This window comes from Herpailurus yagouaroundi, unplaced genomic scaffold, assembly GCF_014898765.1.
Source record: "Herpailurus yagouaroundi ecotype Mexico unplaced genomic scaffold, PumYag 77, whole genome shotgun sequence".
NCBI classification, from domain to species: domain Eukaryota; kingdom Metazoa; phylum Chordata; class Mammalia; order Carnivora; family Felidae; genus Herpailurus; species Herpailurus yagouaroundi.
The window spans coordinates 35,120,827-35,135,994 of NW_024412388.1; the positions used below are offsets into that span (position 1 = coordinate 35,120,827).

Sequence of the window (15,168 nt, forward strand, 5' to 3'; positions counted from 1 at the left end):
TTTTAGATGGGATGGTAGGCAGAGGTACTATCCACTGTATTAATAAAAGGATCTCTGCATGAGGGGATGAGTGAGACCTGCTTTGAATGGGATGGCGGCTGACTGATGTGGCCTGGAAGAGGGTTCTCTGGTGGGCTCTCTGAGTAATGCTGTAACTGAGTCTGTCTGTAAGCCTTTTCAGTCAGGGTAAGCACAAATGCCCTAAGCCATCCCTTCAACCCAATTAACTTCTCTCATACGCATTTAGAATATACTGTTTAGATGCACTAATTGTACCATCCTTGGGAGAACTAAGAAAAGAATTACTCAAGTACTTTTTCTGTCCCCAAGGTTCAGATGAGGGACCCTGGTTGAGAACCATAGCCTCTGAAGATGAAGACAGCATTTTGTATTTGAAGCAAATGCTCTGGACTCCTTTCCCCCTTCCCCCAATCTCCTGCCCCCTGAAAGGAAACAAACTGATGTCATGAGAAATTCCTTTCTAATAACAAAAACAAATGGGAGGTCTCAGGGGATTGTCCGCATGGAGAGACAGTGGTCGCTTAAGAATGAGAAAATGGTGACTCCTGCTCAGAGTTCTGGTTAAGTATCAGGTAGAATTTTTCCAACATCATTCTGAATCAAGAGAGGCAGTGAAATCACTTTAGTAAAATCTTGGAGTGGGAAAAATGTAAAGAAAACAAAATCCAACTAAGGCTGCTTTTCCCCAGGAAAGGCATTAGTCAGGCAGCCGTTGGAGCCAGCCGCCTCTCAAGAGCCTGTTTTTCAGTGTCACTACGGTGACTCTCCATGCTCTGGGTTTTAATTCTAGCCTCTAATCTCAGTTGCTTCTGTGATAAATTAATTGTAATGATAGAGGCCCCAGTTACGAGGTCTGCACCGTTTGCTTGTAATGTGAGCGACAGGTTTAGGACCTGCTTTATTTAAGATGCTGGGGTAATTACATGGGAGTTAGCATATGCAGGCAGAGATATGATTCATTCTTCCAGCCACAAGCATGACACAGCTGTTTGCGGGATAAAATAGGGGAACCGTGTTGTTACAAAATGTTCCCCTTATTATACCTCATTAAAAACAAGGCTGTGATAAGTCAGGACTGGCAATGAAGAAAATCTATTGCCCCTCTGTAAAACCTGATAGGAGAGAGACTCAGAGCTGTGCTGTGTCATTTTATTTTTTATTTATTTTTATTTTTTTTATTTTTTTGTCCTTTCTCTGACTCTTCTCCCTGTTATTTAGCAACTCACCGAATACTTGGGGAAGGAACAGTCTCCCAGAACCTCTTCCTTTCTTCTAATGAAATAGGGTCTGCCCTTTCCCTTTCTTAAATAAAGCTGAGGATTTTCAGAAAAGGAGAGCATTCACTGAGAACAAAGGATAGGGGTCTTTTTGGTGACCTGGCCCAATTTTGTCCTCATCACCTTCAACAGGAGCACGTGGGCTGTGAGAGCGCCCAGAGCAGAGAGAGCTCGGAGGCTCCAGCAGGAAGCAGAGCTTCAAAGTCAGAGAAAACCACGGGCAAGAGACAGAGGCTCGTTCCTTTCAAGAGACAGATATATGCTGTCTTCCCCCATCATCTTGCTTTTTAAAAATAACTTTAAAAATGGAAATGCATTTTTGGCCTCATTTTCCTTCTTTTCTCTCTGTACAAGGGAACTAGTGAGAGTCTAAACCAACCTGCAGATTAACACTGAACTTCAGACCCAGGGCCAAATAAATTAGGCTATTCTTTATCAAAATGGATGGTTAGGAAAGAGGAGCTACAGGATAGAAAATATTCTTCAGGAAATAGCTACTGAAGCCCATCCCAGAAGAGTTGTTCCTAGAGACATGCATGTGTCTGTCCAACAGTGAAGCCCACTTGAGAAGCCAAAGATCTTATGGTTAACAGCATGGGCTGGAACTCTAGACTACACAGGTCCAAACTTTAGCTCCACCACTTCTAGCTACGTGGCCTTGGGAAAGTTGAGTTAATACATCTGTGCCTCAATCTTCCCAGTCTACAAAATGAAATTGGCAATAATATTACCTATCTCTAGGGTAATTATAAGGAGTAAATATGATAATACATGTAAAGAGCTTAGATGCCTGACAAACACCAGGTGCCAAATAAGTGCTAACTATTATTATAAGTAGTAACACAACTAACAGCAGCAAACTGCTATGAGCCAGGTTGTATGTTAGATATGAAAGGATAGTTTTGTTCTGTTTTGTTTTATAATGTTGTTGCTGCAACAGCATTAAGGACTCTAACCTGATTTGTGATCCTTCTTCAGAGTTTGGGCTTGGGGACAAAGTCTCAAAATCTGGGCTAGAGATACAGGGAGAGAAGTTCATGGGCGTTCTTAGTTGTTTGAATAATAAACCAAAGACCTGCTCACCTTGTAATATGGGTTTCTTAGAGTAGTGGCCTTCAAACTTTGCACACTATGATTTACATTAAAAAAATGTTTTACAGTGCAACTCAGTACACACACTCACCAACTGAAACAAAAATTTCACAAAGATAGTACTATCCTTTATGTGATGCACTCTACAACATTATCTTACTCTATTCTATTGTATTTCATTTAAAAGTGCTCATGATCACTATTAAGTTGATATTAACCTCCACTAACAGTTCTCACTTTGTAAGGGGTGGGCACTTGGTTAATTCTCAAAAAGTGTTCGTTGAATTGAGCTGAAGTATTCTGGAAAGGGGGTTAGAATATGAGGACAGAAACAAGTGTGCGTGACACTTTAAAGTTTTAAAATATTGCTGAAGTGATAAAAGTTGATGCTGAAGGGGTAGTCAATGGCCAGATAATATAAAATCAGATAGATAGATAGATAGATAGATAGATAGATAGATAGATATCTTAAGTAGTTAGGATCAGAAAAACATTAGATACTAAGAGAACAGATAATGCAGATTTATAGATACCTATACTATGAAACAAACATGGTAAACCATAAGAACAATTCTGAGAAGTTGTGGGAATTCAGAGGAAGGTGAGATGGCCTTCAGGTGGGATTCCTGGTACTCCTCAGAATTCTGTTCTACACATTGTTCATTCTTTCGTTTGTTCAATGAATGTTTTTTGAGTCATGTGCCAGACACTCCCCATTGGCTCTCATCCATCTCCCTAGTTTCAACTACATGAGGATAACTTGGGTTTTTAGCTATTCATTAGGCATTTTCCAGCATGGAAAGGCAAATCATTTTTCTCAAAATCCCAGTTGAAGTCCCAGTGCCTGCTTTTAGCTTTGACTTGTGCCATCTTGAACCAATCACCTTGGCCAGGGCAACATAATGCTCTGATTATCTTATGCCTGTTCATACCCATCATCGTGGAGTGAAGGGTAAGAATGTGCTTCACCAGAATCTCATAGACTGAGGATGGGGGAAAGGATGGTCTTGAATGCCATATTTAGAGTTGTGAAACTCTAAGTCTACACTTACTGTTTCCACATCCTGGGAAATGGTCTTTCATAATTTTGCCTAACTAATGAGTTACTATATGTCCTTAAAAAACCCTGCTCAGTAATTATCTCTATTGTAAGACTTACTTTGCTAAAAAGAGCTAATGACTTTCTTTTCTATGTTCTTTTGTACTTTGAAAGTAAGTCTGTCATTGAATTTATCAACCTACAATTGTCTGTTTCAGGATCATCTCTCCCACTGTACTGTGAATTACTTCAGTTCAGAAACTGTCTTAAACATTTTTATATTCCCAAACCTGAGCTTGAACATAGTAGGTATGCAACAAATGTGTATTAAACTAGATTGTTCTTCATGAGACTATTTGGGCAACAAAGTGTAATATCAACTAGAAAGGGAGATACTGGGTATGTTTCCTAGGGACAGTTAAAGATAAATAATGAGGTATCAAAGAAGAAATCAAAAGGGAGATTAGAAATTGAGATGAATTGGGGCGCCTGGGTGGCGCAGTCGGTTAAGCATCCGACTTCAGCCAGGTCACGATCTCGCGGTCCGTGAGTTCGAGCCCCGCGTCAGGCTGTGGGCTGATGGCTCGGAGCCTGGAGCCTGTTTCCGATTCTGTGTCTCCCTCTCTCTCTGCCCCTCCCCGGTTCACACTCTGTCTCTCTCTGTGCCAAAAATAAATAAAAACGTTGAAAAAAATTTAAAAAAAAAAAAAAAGAAATTGACATGAATGAAAATGAAAACACAGCACACCAAAACTTAAGAGATGCAGCTAAAGCAGTGCTCAGAGGAAAATTTATAGCTTTAAACACCTCTATTTTAAAAAGAAGAAATATCTCAGATTGATATCCTAACCTTTCAACTTAAACAAGAAAAAAGAAAGCAAACTAAACCCAAAGGAAACAGAAAGAAGGAAATAATAAATATTAGAGAATAAAATAAATGAAATATGGAATAAAAAACAAAGGAGAATATCAATAAAACCAAAAATTGATTCTTTGGAAAGATCAACAAATGAACAAACCTTTAGCTAGACTGAATAAGAAAAAAATAGAGAATATTCAAGTTACCAAAATCTAGGAATGAAAGAGAGACATCCCTACCAGCCTTGCAGAAATAAAAAAGCTTTATGAGGGAATACAGTAAATAACTGTATGACAAAAAAGATAGATAACTTAGATAAAATAGACAAGTTTCTGGAAAAGTACAAAAAGAGTGACTCAAAAAGAAAGAAATTCTGAGTAGACTTATAACAAGGAAAAAAATTGAAGTAGTAATTTTAAAACTTCCCACAAAGAAAAGCCCAAATCCAGATGGCTTGACTGGTGAATTCTACCCAACTTAAAGAACAATTAATACCAATCCTTCACAAACTCTTCCAAAACATAGAAGAGGAGGGAACCCTTTCCAAGTCATTCTGTGAAGATAATATTACTGTAATACCAAAACCAGGCAAATGTACCACCAGAAAATAAAACTACAGATCCCTTATGAACATATGTGCAAAAATCCCCAATAAAATTATAATAAGCAAAATCCAGCAACATCTAAAAACGATTATGCACCATGCTCAAACAGAAATGCAAAGTTGGTTTAACATTTGAAATAAATCAATGTAATACACCATATTAATAGAGGACAGAAGCCATACAATCATCTCAATAGATGCAAAAAAAAAAAGTATTTGACAAATTCATCAGCACTTCACTATAAAAACACTCAACAAACTAGGAATAGAAGGGAACTTCCTCAAAGATGAAAGATTGGGAGTATCAAGAACAAGACAAGAAGTCTAGTCTCACTACTTATGTTCAACATTGTACTCAAGAGTCTGGCCAGAGGAATTGGGCAAGAAAATGAAATAAAAGGCATCCAGATTGGAAAGAAAGAAGTAAACTCAATAATAAAAAGAATAACTCAATATTAAAATGGACAAAGGATTTGAATAGCTATTTCTCTAAAGATATATGAAAACTCAATAAACACATGAAAAGATGCTCAATATCATTAGTTATCAGGGAAATGCAAATCGAAACCACAGTGAGATTCTACTTTACATCCAGTAGGGTGGCTATAATCAAAAAGTCAGATAACAAGTGTTGGTGAGGATGTGGAGAATTAGAACATTTATAAACTCCTGTTGGGAATGTAAAACGTGCTCACTTTGGCAGCACATATACTAAAATTGGAGCAATACAGAGAAGATTATCCTGGCCCCCATGCAGGGGAATGTAAAATGGTGCAACCACTTTGGAAAACAGTCTGGCAGTTCCCCAAAAAGTTAAACATAGAGTTACCATTTGACCCAGCAATTCTAACTCCTAAATGTATACCCCAAAGAACTGAAAACATATGTCCACACAAAAATGTGTACACAAATGTTCATAGAAGCATTATTCATAGTAGCCAAAAGGTGGAAACAACCCAAATATTCATCAAGTGATTAATGGATAAACAAAATGTGATTTATCCACACAGTGAAATAGTATTCAGCCAAAAAATGGCTGGTACATGAAGTACCAAACATTTAAAGAAACATTAATACCAGTCTTTCTCAAACTCCTCCCAAAAACTCAAAGAGGAGAAACACTCTCAAACTCATTTCACAAAGTCAGCACTACCTTGATGCCAAAGCCAGGTAAGGATACTATAAGAAAAGAAAACTATAAGCCAATATCCTTGATGAATATAGATGCAAAAATTCTCAACAAAATATTCGCAAACTGAATTCAACAGCACATTTGAAAAAAGGATGATACACCATGATCACGTGGAATTTATCCCTGGGATATGAGGATGGTTCAACATATGCAAATCAATAAATCTGATACACTATATTAATAGATTAAAAATCATATAATCATCTCAATTGATTCAGAAAAGCATTTGACAACATACAGTATTCTTTAATGATAAAAATTGTCAACAAATTGAGTATAACAGAAATATACCTCAACATAATAAAGGCCATATGACAAGCTCACAGCTAACATCATACTCAATGGTGAAAGATTCAAAGCTTCTCTAAGATTGGGAATGAGACAGGGTGCCCACCCTCACCCCTCTATTCAACATCATACTGAAAGTCTTAGCTAGAACATTCAGGCAAGAAAAAGAAATAAAAAACATCCAACTCAGAAAGGAAGAATAAAATTGTCTGTTTGCAGATGATATGATCTTAGAGAAAATCCTGAAGACTCCACCAAAAAAAAAAAAAATTGAACAAATCAAAAAATTCAGTAAGGTTATAAGATACAAAATCAACATACAGAAATCATTTGTGTTTCTATACACTCACAATGAAATATATGAAAAAGAAATAAAGAAAATAATTCCATTCACAATAGCATCAAAAACAATAAAATACTTAAGAATAACTTTAATCAAGGAGGTGAAAGAGCTGTACACTGAGAACTCTAAGACTTTGATGAAAGAAATTGAAGAAGACACAAATAAATGGAAAGATATCCCATGTTTATGGATCATAAGAATTAATATGTTAGAATGTCCATACTACACAAAGCCACCTAGACATTCAGTGCAATCCTCATCAAAATTCCAATGACATTTTTCAGAGAAATAGAACAAATAATCCTAAAATTTGTATTAAACCACCAAAGACACTGAATAGTCAAAGCAATCTTGAGAAAGATCAGAGCTGGAGGCATCACACTTCCTGATTTCAAACTATCTACAAAGCTATAACAATCCAAACTGTATGGTACTGGTATGAAAATAGACACACAGAGCAATGAAACAGAACTGAGAGCCCAGAAATAAACCCTCACATATACAGTCAACTAATATTTGACAAGGGAGCTCAGAATCCTCAAGAGAGAAAGTCTCTTAAATAAACAGTGGTGGGGAAACTGGAGAATCACATGCAAAAAAAAAAAAAAAGAAAAAGAAAAAAGAAATTGAACGCTTATCTTAACACCACTCACAAATTTTAACTATAAGTGGATTAAAGACTTAAATATAAGATCTGAAACCATAAAACTCCAGGGAGAAAACAGAAAAAGCTCCTTCAGGGGCACCTGGGTGGCTCAGTCTGTTAAGCATCTGACTCTTGGTTTTGGCTCAGGTCATGATCTCGTGACTTTGTGGGTTGAACCCCATATTGGGCTCTGCACTGGCAGCACAGAGCCTACTTGGGATTCTCTCTCTCTCCCTCTCTTTCTACCTCTCCCTCCACTTGTGCTGTCTCTGTCTCTCTCAAAATAAGTAAATAAATTTTAAAAAAAGAATAAGACTGCTTGACATTGGTCTTGACAACAATTTTTTAGGTATGACACCAAAAACACAAGCAACAAAAGCAAAAATAAGTAAGTAGGACTACATCAAACTAAAAGTTACTGCACAGCAAAAGAAACAATCAACAAAATGAAAAGACAACATACTGAATAGGAGAATATATTTGCAAATCATATATTGTTAAGAGGTTAACATCCAAAATATATAAAGAACTCTTACAACTTAATAGCCAAAAAAAAGTCTGATTAAAAATTGAACAGAGGAGGAGTGCCTGAGTAGTTCAGTAGGTTAAGTATCTGACTTTGGTTCAGGTCATGATCTTGCTGCTCATGGGTTTGAGCCCCTGTCCAGCTCTGTCCTGACAGCTTGGAACCTGGAGCCTGCTTTAGATTCTCTTTTTCAGATTCCCTCTCTCTTTCCCCCTCCCCCACTCACATTCTGTCTCTCTCTCTCTCAAAAATAAATAAACATTAAAAAATTGTTTTTCAGTTGAGCAGAAGATCTGAACATTTTTCCAAAGAAAACATAGAAATGTCCCATAAGTTCATGAAATGTACTCAACATTACTAATCATCAGAGAAATGCAAATTAAAACCACAATGAGATATCATCTCACACCTATTAGAATGACTATCATCAAAAAGACAGGAGATAACAAGTGTTGGTGAGGGTGTAGAGGAAAACGAACCCTTTGGCACTGTTGGTGAGAATGTGAATTGGTACAGCTACTACAGAAAACAGTTTGGAGGTTCTTCAAAAAATTAAAAATACAACTGCCATATGATCCAGCAATTCCACTTTGGGGTATATAGCCAAAGGAAATGAAATCAGGATCTCAAAGAGATATCTGCACTCTCATGTTTATTACAGCATTGTTCATAGTAGCCAAGACATAGAAACAACCTGTCCATCAACAGATGAATGGATAAACAAAATGTGCTGAATATATATACAATGCAATAGTATTCAACCATAAAAAAGGAAGGAAATCCTGTCATTTGCAATAACATGGATGGACTTTGAGAGCATGATGCTAAGTGAAATAAGTCAGACAGAGAAAGATAAATACTGTATGATATCATTTATATGTGGAATCTAAAAAGCCAAACTCAGGGAAGCCTGGCTGTTCAGTCAGTAGAGTATGCGACTCTTGATCTTGGGGTCATGAGTTCAAGCCCCACGTTGTGGGTAGAGGTGACTTAAACAGAAATAAAAATAAAAATAATTAAAAAGCAAAACTCAGAAACAAGACAGTAGAATTGTGGTTTCCAGGGGCTGCTAGGTAGGGGAAATGGAGAGATATTGGTCAAAAGGCGCAAACATCCAGTTATAAGGTGAATAAATCGGGGTGCCTGGGTGGCTCAGTTGGTTAAGTGCTGGCTTCAGCTCAGGTTGTGAACTCGTGGTTCATGAGTTCAAGTCCCTAATTGGGCTCTATGCTGACAGCACAGAGCCTGCTTCAGATCCTATGTCACCCCCTCTCTGCCTCTCTTTCTCTCTCAAAAATAAATAAACATTTTTTTAAAAGGTGAATAAATTCTGGGGGTCTAATGTACAGCATGGTGATTATAGTTAACAATACTCTATTATATGCTTGAAAGTTGCTAAGGGAGTAAGTCTTAAGTGTTCTCACCACAGAAAAAGAAATGGTAATTATGTGAGGTGATGGAAATGTTAACTAACCCTACTGTGGTAATTATTTTGTAATATGTATGTATCAAATTAACACAATGTGCATCTTAAATTTATGCAATGTTCTGTGTCAATTATATCTCAATAAAGATGGAAAAAAACAGGGATGGATTATTGATACATGCTATAACATGGATGAACCTTGAATACATCATGCTAAGTAAAAGAAACCAGACACAAGAGGCCATGTATTATTTGATTCCATTTATATGAAAGGTCCAGAATAGGCAAACCTGTAGAGACAGAAAGTAGATTAGTAGTAGGGCTGTGGGGCATAAGGGGATTGGGGGTGATAACTCTAAGGTATGGCTTTTGTGGGGGGTGGGTGACAAAAATGTTCTAAAATTCACTGTGGTGATAGCTGCATAACTCTCTCTGAATATACCCAAATCATTGCATTTTACACTTTAAATGAGTCTATTATGTGCTATGTAAATTACACCTCAATAAAGACATATAAAAAAAGACAAGAGGGGCGCCTGGATGGCTCAGTCTATTAAGCATCTGACTTCCGCTCAGGTAATGATCTCACAGTTCCTGAGTTCGAGTCCCACATAAGGCTCTCTGCCATCAGCACCGAACCCATTTTGGATTCTCTGTCCCCCCTCTCTGCCCCTCCCCCACTTGTCCTCTCTCTCATTCTCTCACTCTCTCTCTCAAAAATAAATAAAATAAACATTAAAAAAAAAAGGGGGGGGGACATCCAGGTGGCTCAGTTAGTTGAGCATCTGACTTTGGTTCAGGTCATGATGTCAAAGTTTACTAGTTGGAGCCCTGCATTAGGCTGTCTGCTGTCAGCCAGAGCCCTCTTCAGATCCTATCCCTGTCTCTCTCTGCCCATCCCCCAGTCATTCTCTCTCTGTCTCTCTGTCTCTCTCTCTCTTTCAAAAATAAACATTTTTCAAAAAATGAAAACATTTAAAATTTTTTTCAAAAGACAAGAAATCTGAGGACTTGAACTGGAACAGTAATAGAATAAAAAAGAGGGAGATAAACTAAAGACAGATTACAGAGCTACAGGATCTATTGGATTTAGCTAAGATTTTGATTTACGGACAAGTGAGAAGAAATACATTCATGATCAAGTTTCTAAGTTGGGTGCCTGGGCACAATGGGTAACACCATTAATAAGAACAGAATATAAAATATTTTTAAAGAAGAGTATGTTTGGGGGCTCCTGGCTGGCTCAGCCAATACAGCATGCGACTCTTAACCTCAAGAGTTGTGAGTTCAAACCCCATGTTGGGCATGGAGCCTACTTTAAAAAATAAATATATATATATATATATATATATATATATATATATATATATGATTTAGAAAATAAAGGAGAGTATGTTTGGATGGCAAGATAAATATTCTCAGACTTCCCCACAATGCTTGGCATGGAACAGGTGATAATTAAATATCTACTTAATTAACTCAACAATGCTAGGCACTAAGGATACAAGATAATGTCGAAAGTTGCCTTCAAAGAATGTATAGTCTTATGGCAATATAAACAACTTAAAAAGCAGTTAAAATAAAACGTGGTGAGTGCTTTGATAGGGCTGGTACAAGTTGCTTTAGAACCGTGTAGTTAGGGAAACCTAACCTAGTCTGGAGAATGAGAGAGACCTAAATGATGAGTAGGGGTTAGCTAAGCAAGGAGGAACTGGAACAGGGAGATTTCTGGTAGAAGGAAGACAATGAGCTTTCTAGGCAGTGTATGCTTTGTATATACTGGCTCAGAGGTGAGAGGGGAACAGAAAGTAAATCAGGATAGCCAGCAATCCAGGATGGAGATCCATTTTTTTCCCTGCTGTATTCCAGCAGTTAGAATACTGTCTGGCACATAGTAAGCCTTCAGTAAATGTTCACTGAATGAATGGATAAATGAAACAGTGACAAGAGATTATGCTGGAGAGTTAGGCAAGAGCCATCCATGTGGGGTGGACCAAATCCTAAAGACAATGGGAAACCATTGAAGAGTTTTAAGTTTTAGGAAACACGGCAGATTTGTACTTTAAAAAGAATAGTATGGCTATGAGTGGAGAATAAAGAATACCTCCGGGATAGATTAGGTGAACAGAAGGCCATGCATTGAGATGGAAGGACAAATTAATGTGAAGGGGAGAGAATATGAGTTCAGCTTTTGACATGTTGAATTTCAGGTGCCTGTGGGGAATCCTGGTGATGTTGGGGATGCAGGCAGTTTTACCAAGATGGAATTCAGAAGAAGGGTCTGGGCAGGTGATAGAGTTAGAGTCACTAAAGCTGTGGAAGTAGATGAGTTATCACTGGAAGAGAGATGGAATGGCATGAGAATGAATGAGTGAATGAATGAATGAAATGCAAAAACCTGCTCTGAACAGCTTTAGCTAAAAACCTGCAGGATGAGGAATGCTGTGGGAAGAAGGGAAGGTGTAAATGAATGAATCAATGCCCCCTCCCAACCCCATGCTGCAGAGCTGGCGTAAGAGGAGGCAAGGGTGATTTGCCACATCAGCAGCTCCTACTTTTCACCCTTGCCTTTTGTCACCTCCCTAGCGCCATGCGGTGCTGCTGTGTAATAGATTTGTATGATGTGGGCTGATGGTCCAGAGCCCAGCTATTATTCTAGCTCTTCCTTCTCCACACCCCACCCCCAACAATGAAACAGTGTCCCCTGTTCACCTAGCAGGTTGCTAAAATTAAAACTTAATCAAGCATATTCACTTTGGAATGCTGAATAAGTTTGTAGCCAGCCCTAGAGCATAAGGAACTGCTAGGGCTGAGAATTATAGCATGACAGCCGCAAAAGGTGCCTCCACTTTCCTGTGGTCCCCCCTCCAAACTCCTGATGAACAGAAAGACAGTGCACCTGCCTCCTGCCCACTTGCCTGTTGCTTCAAAGGTGACGAGTCCTGGCCAGTAACGTCTCCTGGCCTGAGGAAGGAGGGCAGGATCTTCAGGACAATTTCTCCTCTGGTCACTTCTGCCCTCTCCTTGGATGCAGAACAAGAGTTACATTAGTGTCACTTTTCAAATAAATTCCAAGTCTTATAGTTCAGAATTCCTGAAGTATCTCTGGAGGTTCCTTTAAAAACAGTGCTGTTATGACCAACATATTGCATGTGTCTGTTTCCTCCTTTCTGGTTGTGTCCACCTTATCCACAGTCTGGGTATGTTCTCAAGTGTCTTATTGGTTCTGGGCACGTATGTACTTGATAATTCCTTCTGTCCCCACCCCCCACATCACCAGTATTCTACCCTATGCTTAGAGACCAAGCTCTTGCTATATAAAATCACCTGCCCTTTATGCCCTTGGGCCCTAACACACCTGTGTGGGATAATGTAAAATCTTGAGGTCTCCCTCAAGATTTTAACATCAGGTCTCCCTCCCCAGGGTATGATCAGACTCCAGTGCATGGCAATTCCTCACCTGTGTATGATAATCCCTTATTGTCCCATCACCACCATGTGATAATCCTTCTCTTTGGCCTTAGTGTTGTTTCATTGTATGAGATAATCTCCAACAGTCAAGTCTTCCTGCATAAAGGCCAGACTTCATGAATATATGATCATCCTTACTCCCTTTCCCCAGTACACGATAATCTCCCCATTCCCCCAAATTCAGTATTTCTCCTCATTCCTGAGTTTATTATCTTTTTATTAAGCACATATTATACTGCTGTCAAGACCCCCCCCCTTTCCATGTCCCCCTTTTTTCTGTTAAAAGTTGCCTCCTAAATTCTTAGGGTACATCTTTCTCCAAAGCTAATGATGTTCCTTCTCTTATCTGAACTCCCAAGGCATCTGGACTGGACCTGGAGGCCAAGATGCCTGACACATGAAAAGTTTCTTGTGGTTCCATGAGAACAGAAACCAGCTGAGTAAATCTTGGCGTGCCAGGAGCTCACTGGTTGGAATTAGTGAATCAGCAGAGACCTTGCCATAACTTGGGTCAGACAGTGCTTGCTTCTCTAGATCTGGGCATGCCCAAAGAAAGCCAGCATTTACCATGGAGTGTATTTGGTAGGCAGTGAACATCCCTATTTCTTTCATTTATAGATCTGTCCTCCCAACATTTCTTCTGGGTTTCCAGAAAAGAAAGACATATTGGCAGGTATAAAGTAGAAATTCTGGAGGTCCACATGCTCCTGATAATACTGTCACAACTCCAGTGCCAGCACAACCAGTCTCACCACCACATTCTGCCCCAGAGTCTACCTGAACCAATGTCATCATGCTTTCTGTTTACTTCACTCACCACAAAAGCCCCCTGGCTCCCAGGACACCTTCGTCACATGGACTATATGGGACTATATGTCCCATAATCTAGTGGTTCTCAACCTTACCTGCATATTGGAATTACAAGACAAACTTTTTAAAATACTGGTATCCTCAGGCACCTGGGTGACTTGTCAGTTAAGTGTCCCGCTCTTGATTTCGGCTCAGGTCGTGATCTCACGATTGGTGAGTTTGAGCCCCACATCAGGCTCCACGCTGACAGTGCAGAACCTTCTCTCTCCCTTTCTCTCCCTCTCTGTCCCTCCCCTGCTCTCTGTCTCTCAAAAATAAATAAATAAATAAATAAATAAGCAAATAAATAAATAAATAAATAATACTGATATCTTCAAGGTCCCCATCCCTGACAGATTATAATTTCATTAACTCTAAAATACAGCCTGGGTACTGGGATTTTTAGAGCTCCCCTGGTGATTCTAATGTTGTGTGACCATGGTTGAGAACTACTCTCCTAATCTGACCCTACTCTCACCACCCCCCTTCAACTCCCACAATCCATCAAAATCCACTATACCAGTAATTCTCAAACTTTAACATCATCAAATCATCCAGGAGGGCTGGAGGGCTGGGCCATACCCTCCAAGTTTCTAATCATGTAGGTCTTGAGTACAGCCCAAAGATTTGTGTTTCTAACAAGTTCACAAGTATTACTGGTGCTGCTGGTCCAAGGACCCCACTTTGAGAACCATTTCCAATTTAATGCTACCTCGGCTCTTACACCTTCTTTCTTCCAATAGTCTTGTCTTCCATCCTACCTCAGTCAGGGATTCTGAAGTTCATCCCAAAACCTTGTCATTACCAATAACTGTACCCCTTTGTAATATCCATTTTAAGCATCCTTCCCACAAGCCACTAATTCACTCCTTCTAAATGCCCCAATACTCACCCCAGTGGGACAATACTACATAGGTCCCATAGGACAGCTTTTCACTGTCCCTCACCACATCATGCCCTAACTTCTCTCCGAACCTAGCTTAGATTTCATGGCCCACTGTCATTTTTACTGCCTTGTATGTACCCTCAACCAATTCCCTTACCCCTCTCTCTTTCATTATACTCTCCTAGCTAACCTCCAACCCTGGCCGAGTCCACCTCTTGCCTTCTCTCTGCTTAATTCTTGCCTCTCATTTAATTAATGCCTTTTGCTTAATTGAAAATGGAGCAATTGGAAGATAATTTCTACCTGTTACAACTTGTTACAACCATCTCATGTACCACATCTCATTGGTGTCTGCACCCATTTTGTAGCTTTCTCTCCTGTTCCTATGGGTGACTTGTCATGCTTCTCTAGAAGAACTCCTACACTTATGCTCTGGATCCCAGTCCCTCCACTTAAGGATGTTCACTGTCCCAGCAGTTGTCCACTCTCCATCTCTTCATCAGATTTTCTCTCTCTGCTGGATCATTCCTGTCAACATATAAACATGTGGTAATATTGACCACTGCCTAAAGAACCCTTCCATTGGTCCCATTCCCCTTTATGTCTACACTTGTTGTCACCCTTCTCTCCTTTCATTTTCACTCAAACC

The 15,168-nt window shown here is 39.1% G+C and overlaps 1 protein-coding gene across 3 annotated transcripts in view; it reads left to right on the plus strand.

The window, feature by feature from the left end:
- Window positions 1-15,168, plus strand: part of RNF220 (ring finger protein 220) — a 224,659-nt gene that overhangs the window by 69,961 nt on the left and 139,530 nt on the right. The gene's annotated exons all lie outside the window — the stretch shown is intronic.